Source organism: Argopecten irradians, chromosome 16, assembly GCF_041381155.1.
Source record: "Argopecten irradians isolate NY chromosome 16, Ai_NY, whole genome shotgun sequence".
Classification (NCBI taxonomy): domain Eukaryota; kingdom Metazoa; phylum Mollusca; class Bivalvia; order Pectinida; family Pectinidae; genus Argopecten; species Argopecten irradians.
Window position 1 is genome coordinate 5883086 of NC_091149.1, and position 16076 is coordinate 5899161.

The window sequence follows — 16076 nt, forward strand, 5'->3', positions numbered from 1 at the left end:
TCATACATACTTTGGCATTAAAATAAGTACACAAATATAGCAACAAAATTGTAAACATAAAAACATGGTTATAAATGTCTGTAACCTGCAGCGTCTGTCCATCTGCCCGTGATCGGCGAGTTTATAGTAGGGCAGACAATGTTTGCCATGCAACTGGTCCTTCGACCGGCAATCTGATTAAAATATAGATCCTTATTATCACTACGATTGATAAAAGGATCTGACAACATCCCATTAGGGGTCACGTTCTGGTGACCCTTGGAAATGAACAATCAAATTGCTGCGTCCAGAATCTTGACTGGGAACGAAATAGTTTGAAAAAGCTGTCAGAATTCTTTTCGTGTATATAGTCATCTCGCCCAAAGAGCAAAGCAAACCTAAATGCATATGTATACTGGGACGAAATGGGGAGTTATGAATTGACATACCAATGTGTAGAAAATTCTTTTGATCTAAAGTAAACGTGGTAAAAAGGTCATCCGAACATGACCCCTTATGGGATGTTGTCAGATCCTCTATTGAACGTAGTTGTTATAAGGATCTGTATTTTAATCAGATTGTTTACAAAACAAAAATAGCAGAAGCATTATAGAAAGATTGAAGATCAAACTGTACAAACCAAATTTTCGTATTATTCTGGTTTTCAGTCAACTTTATTGAGATTGCACGATACTAAAAGAGATATGTAGATATTTTAATTAGCAAAAGTATTAATTTGCTAGTAAATAAACTACAAGGTTGAATCGTTACTTTGTAAGGACCAGTAACTAAGTCAGGACCGGTAACTTTTATGGTCAATCAGTCCTAAGGACCAGCTGGAAAAAAATCTTAAGAGAGAACTCTGGTAACTTGTATTGGAGAGATTGGATGTGTATACTTTTGTTAAACTTACACAATTACCCATGTTAGCGATGATATAGACGTATATCTTTCTATTATGAATTAATTTACGAGTAATGTCATCTTTGTTTTTTTATAATTATTATTAATTCAAGCTAAACTAGTCGTAAGAGTTATTACCCTTCAATTGTCCAAAAAAGGGTCGGTGATCGAACTTACAACTCGAGACAGACCTTCATTTTGTATATACAATGTACATGTATCAGAACTGGCCCATTGCGGCACATACAATGTACAATGTATAACTTTAAGAGGCCCCGCAAAGAGAGGTATTGCTAGGTCCTTATATTTCCTTCGTTCGTCTTCGCTGTTCCGTGCCCAATGTGTAAATCCACGTAGGGGTTAATATAGAGTTGTGTGACCCCACAACGTTACACGATGTTCGGTGTACGCACGATGTATGCACGATGTGCGGTCTGGGTGGTAGGATGGTGTCTGGGCGGTAGGATGGTGTCTGGGCGATAGTTATCGTGGTTGATATAAATTTAGGAATTTTGATTTTACTGAGTAAAGATGCGAAACGATGATGGGATTTTATTGCTACTGTAGTGAAGATATGAAAAATCTAAATGCGATATATACAGGATTTATTTAATAAACATCTTCAAAATCTTTTTTGTATTGTTAACTTGAACAATATTTCAGTTTTAAAAAAATTGATTGCATATAAATAACTAAAACAAATCCTATAAATCGTTTAAAGCAGGACAGCTTTATTAATTAAAACTATTTTCATGTACATATGCATGTAGCTACATTTATTCTAGTTAGATTATAGGTTTTACCAGAAATTTATATAGTATATATTATCTAAATATCTTGTTTTACGTACATATATATAGGGGCCGCGGTGGCCGAGTGGTTAAGATGTCCCGACATATTACCACAAGCCCTCCACCTCTGGGATGCGGGTTCGAATCCCATGTGGGGCAGTTGCCAGGTACTGACCGCTGGCCGTTGGTTTTTCTCCGGGTACTCTGGCTTTCCTCCACCAAAAAACCTGGCACGTCCTTACATGACCCTGGCTGTTAATAGGACGTAAAACTAAACAAACCAAAAAATTTACGTACATACATTCAGGTGTTAAATACTTTTCTATACTAGACCTGTTGTACTAGTATGTATACCTGAGCCAGGATATTAGTTAAATTGAAGGTAAAAAAGGCCAGAGGGCAGAATTAGTGTCGGAGCGCGCGGCGAAATACACCTACAATATCTACCTATATACATATACAATGTATACGTGTATACTGTAGGTAGGATTGGGGTGGGCTAAATATCTTTATTTGCCCACTTTTTATAATCTGATAATTAGCAGAATGTTATGACAATGATTATAGTCTATTTCAGAGAAGTTAAACATGGATTTACCTGTATTTTACCTGTGAATTTCACCTGTGCTACTGTACTTATTCCATAAGGGTATCATTATGCAAAAAACGTACATGTACATGTATGGAAATAATATTACATGGAAACATATATCAATTTGTTACACTTTTTGTGATCTCAGTTATGTTCTTGATATTTTTATGTTAATTGAACACATTAAACAAAAAATTATTATTTTGGTAGTAACTTTAAAAGCCCTTTACTATGTTTTTGTTAAACACATAATATATACATACATACAACTATATATTAAACTTCATCTACATATACACATAAATGCTTACTAGAAAACTAGTTTATGGTAATATGTAATCATACAGTTTATATATATGCCACAATTTCTCATTGTTCTTCAGTTATGGTATAATGGTTAATAACATTCGCATTCTCTCAAATAATTTGCAGTCTGCAGAAGTCTATCTTCTGTAGAAATGTTTAGGTTTTTAATAGTGTGATAAAAGTGATGCGCATTGATATGTATTACATCAAATCATGCAAATTTACTAAGTTTTGCAGGTTACTGTAAACAAAAGATATCTCAATTAATCCAAATATTACATTCTGACTAAAAAATATATTTAATTTATTAATACATCATACTTAGTAATTATTTCATGGAGGAAATTTAGCGACCATCTGTATGTTTCCAAAAAATTGCGAAACTCTCATCCTTGATGAAAAATATATAGTTGGATTTTCTCAATGTCTAACATAGAATTGGAATGTCGGGACATCGGTAAAGTTTGGTATACACTGTATATGGTATACAACTGTATATGATATAATTAATTAGATACGTGTATATTTACATGTACATTGTTGTTGAATACATTATGATCCTACATATAATTGAACAGTGTCTTGTGATATATTCTCTATATAGCTATATAATTACACATGCCAACTTTACAACCATAATCGTCCTGATTGGGTTCTCCTAATAAGTGTTTATGATAATGATAGTGGAATGTGTGTATTACTCTTGCTCTTCTTCTGACACTTCTTCTAAAATGGATGGAGTTTTGTTCTTTATTCTTATCTCAGTGGTGAAATTTATAAAGATGTAATATACAAAATATTATGCATATTTGTTTGTCAAAAGGCATAAAAATATATAGTACTGTACTGTATATATTGATATCTCTCTATTTCCCCAGGTAAACGAATACAGGTAAGCACAGGTAAAAATTAATATGGAACTGACTATAATTTGTTTTCCATTGTTCTCCTATACCAACACTATTCTTTGTTCTCCAAAAAGTGGGCAAATGGAGAACACACCCTTACAATGTACCTCGCAACGCTATCTTCATTTCCACACCACGTTGTTACGTTAAAATACTGTATATAAATTGTGGCAGAGATATGGGATTCTATAAAAACGGGATTCAGCTTCATGAAAATTAAAAGTAGATCAATATAGAACATTAGTGAACAGTCTTCTGTAGAAAAGCAAGATTTGCTTCCATCCCCGCACAAAACAGCCTGTCCGCCATCTTGACGTCGAAGCGCAACCCTATAATGACGTCATGTAATGGTGACGTCACAATACATTCACGTTCAATTTCGCGCCACTTCAATAGTGCCCGCTTGCCCGGGCACTATTGCAAATAGTAGCCATGTGTGTAGCCAATCAGAATCCAGTATTCTGTCACGTGATGTACTAATATCAAATAGTCTGAAAAATTAATAATAAGCATATAAATTATGTTTGCAAACTTTTATGAGAATCCGCGCAGCGGATTCACACAGTTTACAAACAAAATTTCTTTCATAACCCGATGAAGTTAAAAGATAGTTACATCAATGCTTAAATTAATATATTTGTTAATTTTGAACCTTAGTTGAGGTTATTTCAATGTTATATAGACCTATGAGAACACAAATAACTTGGTTCGTTGATTTCGGTCATTATTCTAGATTCCACGAATTTGTCATGAAGCAATATTGGCCGTATCCGCCATTTACATTACATCTCCCCCGTGTGGATATATACGTCAAACCGATGAGCCGAAGCTGAAAAATAACCGGCGATCCCATTTAGAACAGCAACATTTAAAAAATAACCTGGAGCAAATGAAAATAAAATCACACTGTGTTAGAAATTAAGAAGGAAAACGTTTTTGATAGCATGATATTTAAGGAATAGACTTTTATTTTGTTGAGGTTATGAGGGTATAATCGTAATTGAGCACGTGTAAATTATGTAACCCCGGCGAATTTATTTAGAGACTAGGTGGAGAGACAGATGGATCGATTAAGACATTGTTGATTTTGAAGAATGTAATTCGAGTTATGCCAATAACGAAATAATATTAATCAATAACGGGGGCGTACATGTAGCTAGAGAGGGGGTCCAGAGCAGCAGCGCATTGTTTTTTGTATTTTTTTTTTTGGGGGGGGGGCGAAGCCATCGACGGAAAATGGTTTTAAGGAATTTGTGCTGACAGTGTAGTCAGGGTTAATTTTGTTTTATGGACAGTAGCTATTTTTCTCGTTATAGTCTAGTCCTTTTGGCTTGTGCCAACAGAGTTATCGTTCCTGTGTACGGTTGAGTTGAACTGAGTTACCTCCCCTGAGGACAGAACTTCCTGTTATTGTACGAAACGAAACAGAGACGAATCTAAGGAATATTTCATGTTCTCTTTCAATATGTAAATGAGCTCACGGTGTAAGTAAGATGATAACGATGTTGATGATGTTTTTTGTGATGATACCTAGTCATTAGCCTTTGCTTTATCTGATGTTAGATTTGTTTATATAGCATTATCGTATACCAGAGATTTAAATAGTAATTACTATTTAAATCTCTGCGTATACCTTTTCTCCTTCTTTTTTTTGTACAATTTTGTAGCTTTTACCACGTGGTTTCACCTCAACTTTTGATGACAATGAAAAGATTAAAGTTTAAGGAAAAGACAACCTTGTGTGTGGTTATGCTATCTGCAAAAGCTAAGGGCAGAATAGAATTGGTCAGTAAATTATTTTCGGAAATACTGTGCTACACTTGAGTTATAAAATCAATATAATAGGTCAATTTTGCACGAGATTCAGGTACATATTACTAAGTAATATTAGAACTAGGCCTAACACCACAAACTCGTTCCTACTATCTACATGTTACTAGTCCCGCTATTTCACATAATTTGAAGTAAACAAGTTGATATTTATCTGTTCTATCAAATGTTTTTATGGTTGAACTGGTTTTAAACGGCGTCATAAACAAACAACATTACTGTTAATGCACCAACTGATTTAGGTGTATGTAACGTTTCTATGGACAAATATTTGGTTTGTTTTAGTTTTACGTCCTATTAACAGCCAGGGGTCATGTAAGGACGTGCCAGGTTTGTTGGTGGAGGAAAGCCGGAGTACCCGGAGAAAAACCACCGGCCAGCGGGTCAGTACCTGGCAACTGCCCCACATGGGATTCGAACCCGCATCCCAGAGGTGGAGGGCTTGTGGTAATATGTCGGGACATCTTAACCACTCGGCCACCGCGGCCCCAATATGGACAAATAAAAACATACCTGATGAAATAACTTTACAATTATTTAAGGATTAACTTGAATAGATTTTTTATGTTATGGAGATATAACACAAAAATCTGAGTGTACTCTAAATAAACCGCGAAGCGGTTTATGATGAGAGTACACTCAGATTTTTGTGTTATATCTCCATAACATAAAAAATCTATTCAAATTAATCCTTATAATTCAATTTACTAAAGATTAATCTCTTCAACATTTAAAATTCATTTTGGGACTCTTTTGTCTTTGAAAATATTACGCCGTCATCTCAGCCAATCAGAAGCGACGTTACAAACGGCGACGCCATTTTTTCCTTTATGGGCTGATAAAGTAAATTTTTAAACCAATGGAAATGCTCGTAACAAGCAAAATTGAATTATAATGTATTAACAAAACTGTAAAAATGTAAATTTCGTACTCATTTCATTCTCATTCTTGCGTTTTTATATGCCACTGTTAAATGGAAACCTTACACTGTAAGTATTGTAATTTCCAAAATGTTGATAATTTTTGGAGGTGAATAAAATATTAAAGGGGCAATTTAATGAAGCTAATTCTGATACTTAACCACGAAGCAAACAATGATATAAATATATTGTTCTTCATTCCTTATGAAACATATAACAAGAAATATTGATTAATTCTGCAACATTGTTAAAGCCACACAATACGTAACTATCAACAAAAATTCGTAAATTCGACTTCGATATTGTTAGTATTTGTAGATGTAGTTAAAATTAAGATATATTAAAGAATATAATAACTTTGGTACAGCAGTTGTTGTAAGTCGATGCATGTAAACATGCTTTCATTTTAAACTGGTCGCCATAGAAGTTACGATTATTGCCGAACGGAAGTCGGAAAGTTCATGACCCATTTTCGGAAGAGTTCGGACAGACGTTACGTACGTAGTTACGATAGTCACATGACGTTCTCGGCAACGACGTTACAATGTCGGCTAACTTCGGCTTGTTTGACTAAGTGCGATGTTTAATATTTATTTATTTTTTATCAAAATATTCCTTATCATAATCGCTCATCTTGACTTCGATTTAGTCCTGTCTCTGCATGATTTACAAAAGTAATATTTTCAACATTCTTCTAAATCATGAAAAAATAAGACAGATACGGATATTGGGCCTTTAAGTATTTTGATCGATACCGTTGAAATTCCAAATAGTTGATCAATACGATTAAGCAGGTATAACATGTATGCTGTACCCATACCCGAGCCAAAGTTACGTGCGTTAAACAATGCAATAACCACTGAGGAGTTGGTGAAGTTATATTTAGACATTAACGCGCACCTAATAACGTAAACACACATTTGTAAGAGCGATTTGAGTAGTTCTAGACGTTTTTTTACTACACTGGCAAGGGCCAGGGATCGGCATACAAGACGTCAAACCACAATTTCGAATGTCGGACAGCAAGCGAGTTTGAAAATTTCACATACATTTCACTGTAGTGGGCTTTTCTGGCATATCACAGTAAAACCAACTAATCTACTTTTCATTAGAACTGGTTTGTTTCCGATATATATGCATATTTTTATGTTCTTTTAGACTGAATTGTCCCTAAATACGGCACATATAGCTTCAAAATAATTCTCGCGTGAAAATACCTTACAGTTCTTAATATAATGGATTTAAGTGTATTAGAAATAAGTAAATAGAAAAAAAACGGAACTTCGTATTATGTAAAGCACTTACATTGTACAAGCTACACACTGATGTTTTCATGGTGGTTTTATCATGTGGTCAGTAACGGTCATTTAAACACCCCCTATCGGTGAAACAGCTGGGAATTAGGGCTTTTCACCATGTGGTGAAAAGAACCTATTGTTTTTGTTCTGTTTTTTATTATTATTATTACGTTTTTTATTATTATATTATAATTACAAGCTAACCGATACTTATATTTATATATATAATTGGCTTCTGAGGTAAAATATGTGTTTTCGTTTAAATATCACATACATCAGTGTATATAACAATAATGACAATAAAAAAGCTAACCGAATTTTATAACATATAGGTATATATATAAATTCATTTTTCACAAAAAATAATACGGGCATCCACTTGAAACATCATGATATACACGTGCATATCAAAAGGTCTCCAATACTTTCAAATGACATACGTATCAAATTACTTGTAAACGTTTCTGTCATAATTTGCGTGCCCCTGTGTTTTGGCTGAGGTGATCAAGATTGAATTTTACGGTCTCGGAATAGCAGTTGAGACTGCTTGTTTTACACATGTTCAAAGAAATTTAACTGTCGAAAACAGATATATCTAGAATTAATATCCCAGGAAAAGTTACATAATATAAGACCACGATCGAGAGCATCGTGGGTAGCGATATGCCAAGGTCGTCTCCTTGCAGGCGGTGTACGGGACTCGCAAATTATTTAGTCTAGATGAAATAAATGATTATTCTAATTACTGGTTTATGTAAATAATGAATGTACTTGCAATATTTCCAACGTTGGACATTTTTATTTTGCTATAATTAATATCGCTGCTGCTATCGTTTGTGCGATGAGATGAGATGAGATGAGATGAGGAGGTTTTGCAGAGTCATCTCTGTTTTCCCTGTCGACACCAAAATAAAACTTGTATTGTAAGATAGCGACCGGGTATTCTGTTTATCCTGCAACTTTTTCATTATACATACAGAAGATGGTAATCAAAACGAAAGCAAATTGCCTGTTATTTACACAGAATGTTCATTCCGGTGATTGTGACGTCACTGTTTGGCGGGATTGACTGCCGTTTCATTCATTCCTACTAAAAGTGACGTCACTGGAATGTTCGAGATCAAGTCAACAATTTTAGAAATTGAATCAAACGAAAGAAATTAAACATTTATTTACTGACATCGTAATATTTTCCTATTGCAACTATTACAGTAAATTCTTATTATCCGATATTGGGTTTTGTGCCCGACTAATGTCGATATTAGAGCTGAAAATGCATTGTTTCTTGATATAATTCCGCTTCTTCTGTTGACTTTAAATTCGTAAAATGAACTTAACCCGCGAAGGGCGTCAGAACGCTTGTTTTCAACGTGAATAAACACCGTAGTGATAAAGACCTTCCACGTGAAAATTTGCATCAGGGAAATAGGGACACAAAAAGACGATTTTCTCCAAAAGTAAGTAAGTTACACTACATTAATTTTGCCGGAACACTTAAAAAATCGTTCTGATTTCAGAACAATTGGAATTATGAAGATATCTTTTACAGTATTTTTATTTTTATGACTATATATAATGTAAGTTAATTATTCTACACTTTTTTGTGTCCTAAAGACCTTCAAAATGGTAAGAGGTATGCCAATGGCCTTATTGTTATATTGTATGGCATGAGTTGAAGGGGTGACCGCAACATTTTTAAGTAGGTCAAAAATCCAAGATGGCGGCCATGACGTCATACCTAAAAAGTTTAAAACAGCCATAACTCAAACAGTTTAAGATACAGCAAATATTTTTGATGTTTTATGTAGATCGTATAAAAGACTAACTTTTATTCAATTACAGCAATTAGGTCAAATGTCAAACAAAATAGTTCACTATGAGGTCAAAGTTCACGAATTTTTATTTTTTTTATTTTGCGAAATTTCTTTTTACATATCAATGCAGAATATCATTCTGATGAATTTGGTGCCTTTTATTTTTTGATAGCACTTCCGGTTAATGTTGTATGCCATTTTGAACAATCCTTTGATCTTTGCTAAATTTCCGCCAAAATGTTAAACATTATATATTGTCGAACTGAATGACTAATATAGTCTTCCATTGCTATAGAAAAGACCCCTCTAATGTTCTCTTACGTTTGATATGATTTTCATCTTCATCAAAAAAACAAAATGGCCGCTATGACGTCATATCTTAAAATTTAAAAATGCTTATAACTCACTTACAGTTCTTTTCACAGATTTCATCCAATAATATTTTTTGCAGATAATCTTATGCGTAAACTTTTTCTCTCTACATGTTATTACAGAAAATGGCAACTTCCGGTTTTCGGTAAAGGTCAAATGTTAAAGGTCCTGTTTTTAGGTCACCTGAGACGAAGTCTCAAGTGACCTATTCTAATCGCCTTTTGTCCGTCGTCGTGCGTCGTGCGTCGTCCGTCGTCCGTCGTCCGTCGTCCGTCGTCCGTCGTCCGTCGTATGTCCGTAAACAATTTACATTTTCAACTTCTTCTCAAAAACCGCTAAAGCGAATTCAATGAAATTTTGCACAAACCTTCTAAGGCATAAGGCCAATCAAAATTGTGAATTATATGGTCCCCACCCCCCTGGGGGCTGTGGGAGGGGCCGAAAGGGGTAAAATTTACTATAATTTCAAAAATCTTCTTCTCCACTCACAGATGTGATGGAATCAAATACTCTTCACAGATAGAAAGGTCTAAAGGTCCTTTACAAAAATTGTGAATTATATGACCCTGGGTTCTCAGGTTTCCCCTTGGGGAGGGGGTGAAGTTTACTATTGTTTATATAGGGAAAACACATTTTTGAGCATTATTTGGTCTTTTGTAAAAGGAAATGAGTCAAATGTTGTCAGAATTATCGCTATGAAATGGCACTTGAATCCTATTAACAAATTTTCCATGACTGACCCCCAGGGGCCTTAGGGGTGGGACCAAAAGGGGTCAAATAAGCTAAAAGTTCAAAAATCTTCTTCTGAAATTCTGGAACTGGTAGAATCAAATACTCTTCATAGATGGAAAGGTCTTAAGGTCCTTTACAAAAATTGTGAATTATATGACCCTGGGGTCTCATGTTTCCTCCTAGGGAGGGGGTCAAGTTTACTATAGTTTATAAAGGAAAAACACATTTATGAATGTTATCTGCTTATTTTTCATAGGAAATTAGTCAAACTGGGTTAGAATTATTAGCCTGAGATAGCATTTTATCGTCATATCCATATTGGTCCTGGCCGACCCCCAGGGGCCTTAGGGCGGGGCCAAAAAGGGTCAAAATGGCTAAAATTTCAAAAATTTTCTTCTGAATTCACAGATTTGATGGAACCAAATACTCTTCATAGATTGGAAGGTCTTAAAGCCCTTTACAAAAATTGTGAATTTCATGGCCCTGGGATCTCAGATTTTCCCCTGGGGAGGGGGTCAAATTGACTATAGTCTATATAGGAAAAACACATTTATGAACATTATTTGCTTAGTTTTAATAGGAAATGAGTCAAACTGGGTTAGAATTATTAGCCTGAAATAGCATTTTAACACCATATCCATATTGGTCCTGGCTGACCCCCAGGGACTAGAGGGGCGGGGCCAAAATGGGTCAAAATGGCTAAAATTAAAAAAAAATCTTCTGAATTCACAGGTTTGATGGAACCACATAATCTCCAATAGACTCCATAGATTAAAAAGTGAAATTTATAAAATCACTGACACTGACTGACTTCTAGTTTGGTTTTGTTGTTTAACGTTAGCAAAGCAAATTGGAATTTTAAGCATAAGGTTTGGTAACATAATACACTAACTATCAAAATGAAAAACAAAAAATAAAAATTCTAATACGAAAGTTCAATTTTAAAGTTTATTTTAATTTGTAAATAATTCTTAGGTCACCTGAGACGAAAATCGTGAATTTCATGACCCCAGGGTCTCCGATTTCCCCCTGGGGAGGGGGTGAAATTTACTTCAGTTATGATTAAAAGGAAAACAAATATTTTGTTCATTTTGTGTATTTAATATGTCACACCGGATTGGAATTATCATAGTGAGATGGCAGTTGGAACGTCACTTCTAGATTGGCCATGTATGGCCCAGGGGCTTCAGGGCGGGGTCAAAAAGGTCAAAATGACAGAAATTCTTAATTTTTTCTTTTCAATTAGGAGATGTGATACAATTAGATTTAGCAAACTGACAGGTCTTAAGATGCTTTACATAAATTGTGAATTCTGTGACTCATGAGACTTAAGTTTCCCTTTTGGGAGGGGGTCAATTTTGCTATGTATGTACATTTTGGATAAATATTTTTAGTTATTTGTAGAATTACCATTGGATCTTTTAATTTTTTTTTTAACTTTTCAATACAAAAATATTTGTTTGATAGTTATGCAGACAGACCAGGTGAAAAAATAGTTAAAAATAGTTTTAAAAAATCAATTAGGCAGAATGGGATTTGAACTCAAGATATTATCTATGTATCTCTGTAATGTAAGGGAGATAACTCTGCTAAGAATATCCTTAACAAACCGGAAGTTGATAGAATTGTTGGATATATGCAACAAGGTAATATGGCAGGGATGGCATGCTTTCAGGAATAAGTCTAAAACTTTAATTCTAGATGTTTAATTGTATTTTTTTCGAGTTGATATATATTTTCAATAGTTTATTGACATTGCACATCATTCTGCATGATAATTCTGTTTGAATTTGTGGACAAGTTGGTGAAAAACGAAATGTTGATCTTTGTCCAGGGCAAAGCCTGCTTCCTACAGACCAGGATAATTCCCATTAAAAATTAAAATGTTATGCTATCATATATTAAAAGTCATATAGGCAAACACATGGATCTTCAAATATAGTTTCAATGATTTATTAGTTTATGCTCCCGATAACTATTAAATTGACATTATATTGTACTCGCATTTTTGAAAAGGGAGAGATACCAGTATAACTCCGACTTATGTGCAATGTTTTTCATAATTAAGTGCCTATAATTTTACACGAGTTAATCCATTGTTTGTTGTTTTTTTAACTATTATCATTAGTTATTTGTTATATTTCAGAGCAATATCTTAAGTGTGTGTGTTAAGATGAATTTAAGGCAAAGCCTTAGAAGAGTGCAGCTACATGTAAATACAGGATAGTAAACTAAACATTTTACACGTGTACATTTTTCACAAGACTGAAAATTATTTAAACTTGTGATTAAATTTTCATCACTATGAAATACAATTTTAAACGCAATTATACTCTAAAGCACTATTGACTCATATTGATAATCAGTCAATCATATACATGACAGAAATAAATGTATTGAACAGGAATAGTTCAATCTTGTGTATATTAAAGTCGAAAACTTGCCATATGTATCAAAAATATGTGGTGTCATGTTTGGCTGTAGTTTTCATGACTCACGTTGACAGACTCCCAAAACACGCACCTCGCACAACATACACGCAACACACCGCATACATGGGAAGCCGTCCTTACATGACCATAGCTGTTAATAGGACGTTAATTAATCAAACAAGCAAACAACACACAGATTACATATTTACAATATCATTTTGTCTGCTACATTTATTAAACATGGCTGGCTTCATGGAGGCTCGAGACTTTTCCTGCGGGACACAATTTCAATGTCTAAGGGTTACTTGAATCTTGCCTGTTTACATACGTATTATGGTTACTAGACTGCATTGTTATAATGTTAAACTTGTATATCATTGACATAATGTCAGTCGACCATTATGAAATCTCGTAACTAAATATTTTTTACCATCACCACATAAACAAAATGGATGCATCTGATTTGTTAATTAACATTTAGATATTGTCATATTCACTACGTATAGAGGGGGTTTAGTTGGCCAATGGCTTACATTCAAGATTTTACAAACCCTTGCATGTATATAGGTTATTTATTCAGTTACCAGATATCGCACATGTATTCTCTCTTTACAAAGAAGCTGAAGCCATGTACATACAAAACTTGTATTGTTTTATTGAAATTACCATGTTGCATAATTGCCAGCATTGCATAACTGATCATGTGGATATCTTAACCAAGATGAGACCACGGATGTATGTAGGTCAGAAGAGAACAAACACATTGCATGAAATATTGAGGCAGCTCACTTCGGTACAGTTATAAGCAGTGACAATGTCAAGGTTGTTGATTTTATTCATTTTAAACAGTTAATTCATGATCACTCCTTTGAGATAACATTCACATAAACAAAGGCATCAATCACTGAATCAGTAATAATGAACACTAGTTAGAACATGTAGTATAATATTATGTAGAAAACGAGTTCCGGTCGACTATAACTGGATGGTAATGATCAATTTTCTGGATTCACAGAACACTTTCTCATCTGGCCAAGATTCAATGGTTTATGGAAGTTCTAGACAACTGTACATATATACGAGTAGGGTTGGATACTGTTCTAAGAATTCATTGGTACGATGCCATACTGATATTAATGAAATGATACCAGTATTTAAATGATACTGATACTAATACTGGCTGTTCAACATGTATTACCACATATACAGGGTTTGCTCTTGGTGTTCAATAAAATGGGGTCCTCTAATGTAATTTGAATGGAGTTTCAGAAAAAAGTGTGGTCTTTTTATTTTTCAAATCGCTTTTCGTCTGTGGTCCATGGTCAGTCTTTCCATTCGTATGTAGATACGTTAACAATTCTTGTTATCACTATATATACGCCCCGACGCCATCTTGGATTTTGATAGTTACCGCTATTTGTCAGAAATTACTGAAGGGATCTCCATCATATTCCGTACATGGGTTCCCCTTTGGCCCTAGCGTGCATAATGCCTTTTGAGACTGATCGGTCAACAAGATGGCCAACCGGCCGCCATCTTGGATTTCATCGTTGAAGTTTGTTACAGGTATTTCTTAGAAAGTACTGAAGCGATCTTGTCTCAAATATATATAGTATGTTTGAAAAAGTTTGAAAAGCAGGGAAAAGATCCCTCTTTCCATTGTCAGACATAAATCATTCTTTGGTGGGCGCTAAGATCCCTTTGGGATCTCTTGTTCAATGCATGGTTATAGGATATTGGGACGCCATATAAACATTGCAATTAAATGCTTCATCATTGCAATTATATAAGAAAATGCTATTTAGTTATGGTGGGGACAATGTGTTTTCATTATTAAACATAATTGTAATACATTTAAAGGTCATGTTATTATAATTAACCACGTAATTGTCTTCTGGCTTCATTTAGTCACTTTACAACGGATTTCCTTAGAAATTTTTGAATACTTTTTTAAATGATTATGTACCATAATACACATGTACTATGTTTTTGCTGTCTGTTGTGAAGTCTTGTGTAATTCTTTTATGCATTAATTCAAATTGCATACACCATACAGGAAGTCACTGTCTAATCCAGTCAATCCTGTTTGATAGATTTTGTAATGATTTAGTGATACACCAACTGTGAATAAACAATACATTATGTATTAACATTTTCTGTATTGATCATGATATTCAAAGCATCTCGTGGACTTTATAAACTTCTGTTACAATCCAAAGTCCATAAAATGCTTAGAATTTCAGGACCGATACAAGTATTTGTATGATGTGCAGCTTGAAGCTAACCTGAATTTTTTAGTTAGTCAATAAATTTAAATGAAAGGAATGAAACGGATGACTTTTGAGTACTAGCCAAAGACATTTACAGCATTATTTAAATGGTTTATATTTGATTTATTTCATACAGGTTTGTGAATATATCCACAGGTTATTATGTGCTTTTTATAATACGAAGCTATAGACCAACATATAATGTGATATGCACTATACATCGCACATCGACAGCTATAGATAGTTATACTTTCCTTTTCATTTTTATAGAATTTTTACCAGCAGTTACGTTCCTACATGCAATATGTAACTATCTTATTTGTTGTGTGTGCAAAATATCTTGTAGTATAGGCCATATATATATGTACATGTACGGGAAATGAGGGTTTTAGGAAGTAGTTTGCGAGCAATTGATATCTAACAGACATATTTCTAGTTTAAAATGAGTAGCGATGCGATAGTGGTATCAAATACCGGTATCCAACGCTGGAGTAAATATGTAATTGTCACTTTTCCTGTCTGAATTTTATTTCCCAGGTTTTCTCTTATTAAAAAAGGGAGGTTTCTGATTATGACTAATACACATAGTTTGTTATTAAGATAATTTGGACATTGCATTTGATAAAAAGGTCGCTTTTTAGCTCACCTGGCCCGAAGGGCCGGTGAGCTTATGTCATGGCGCGGCGTCCGTCGTCCGTCCGTCCGTCGTCCGTCGTCCGTCCGTCAACATTTCCTTTAAATTGCTACTGCATAGAGTTCTGCATGGATGTAACCAAATTCACATCCTTTCTGGAACAGAACTTGTATTAATTTTGGCTTGACCCCCGGGGGCAGGAGGGGCGGGGCCCCAATAGGGGAATTTGGTAAATCCTTTAAATCGCTACTAGAGTTCTGCATGATTGTAACCAAATTTGGCCAGAAACATCCTT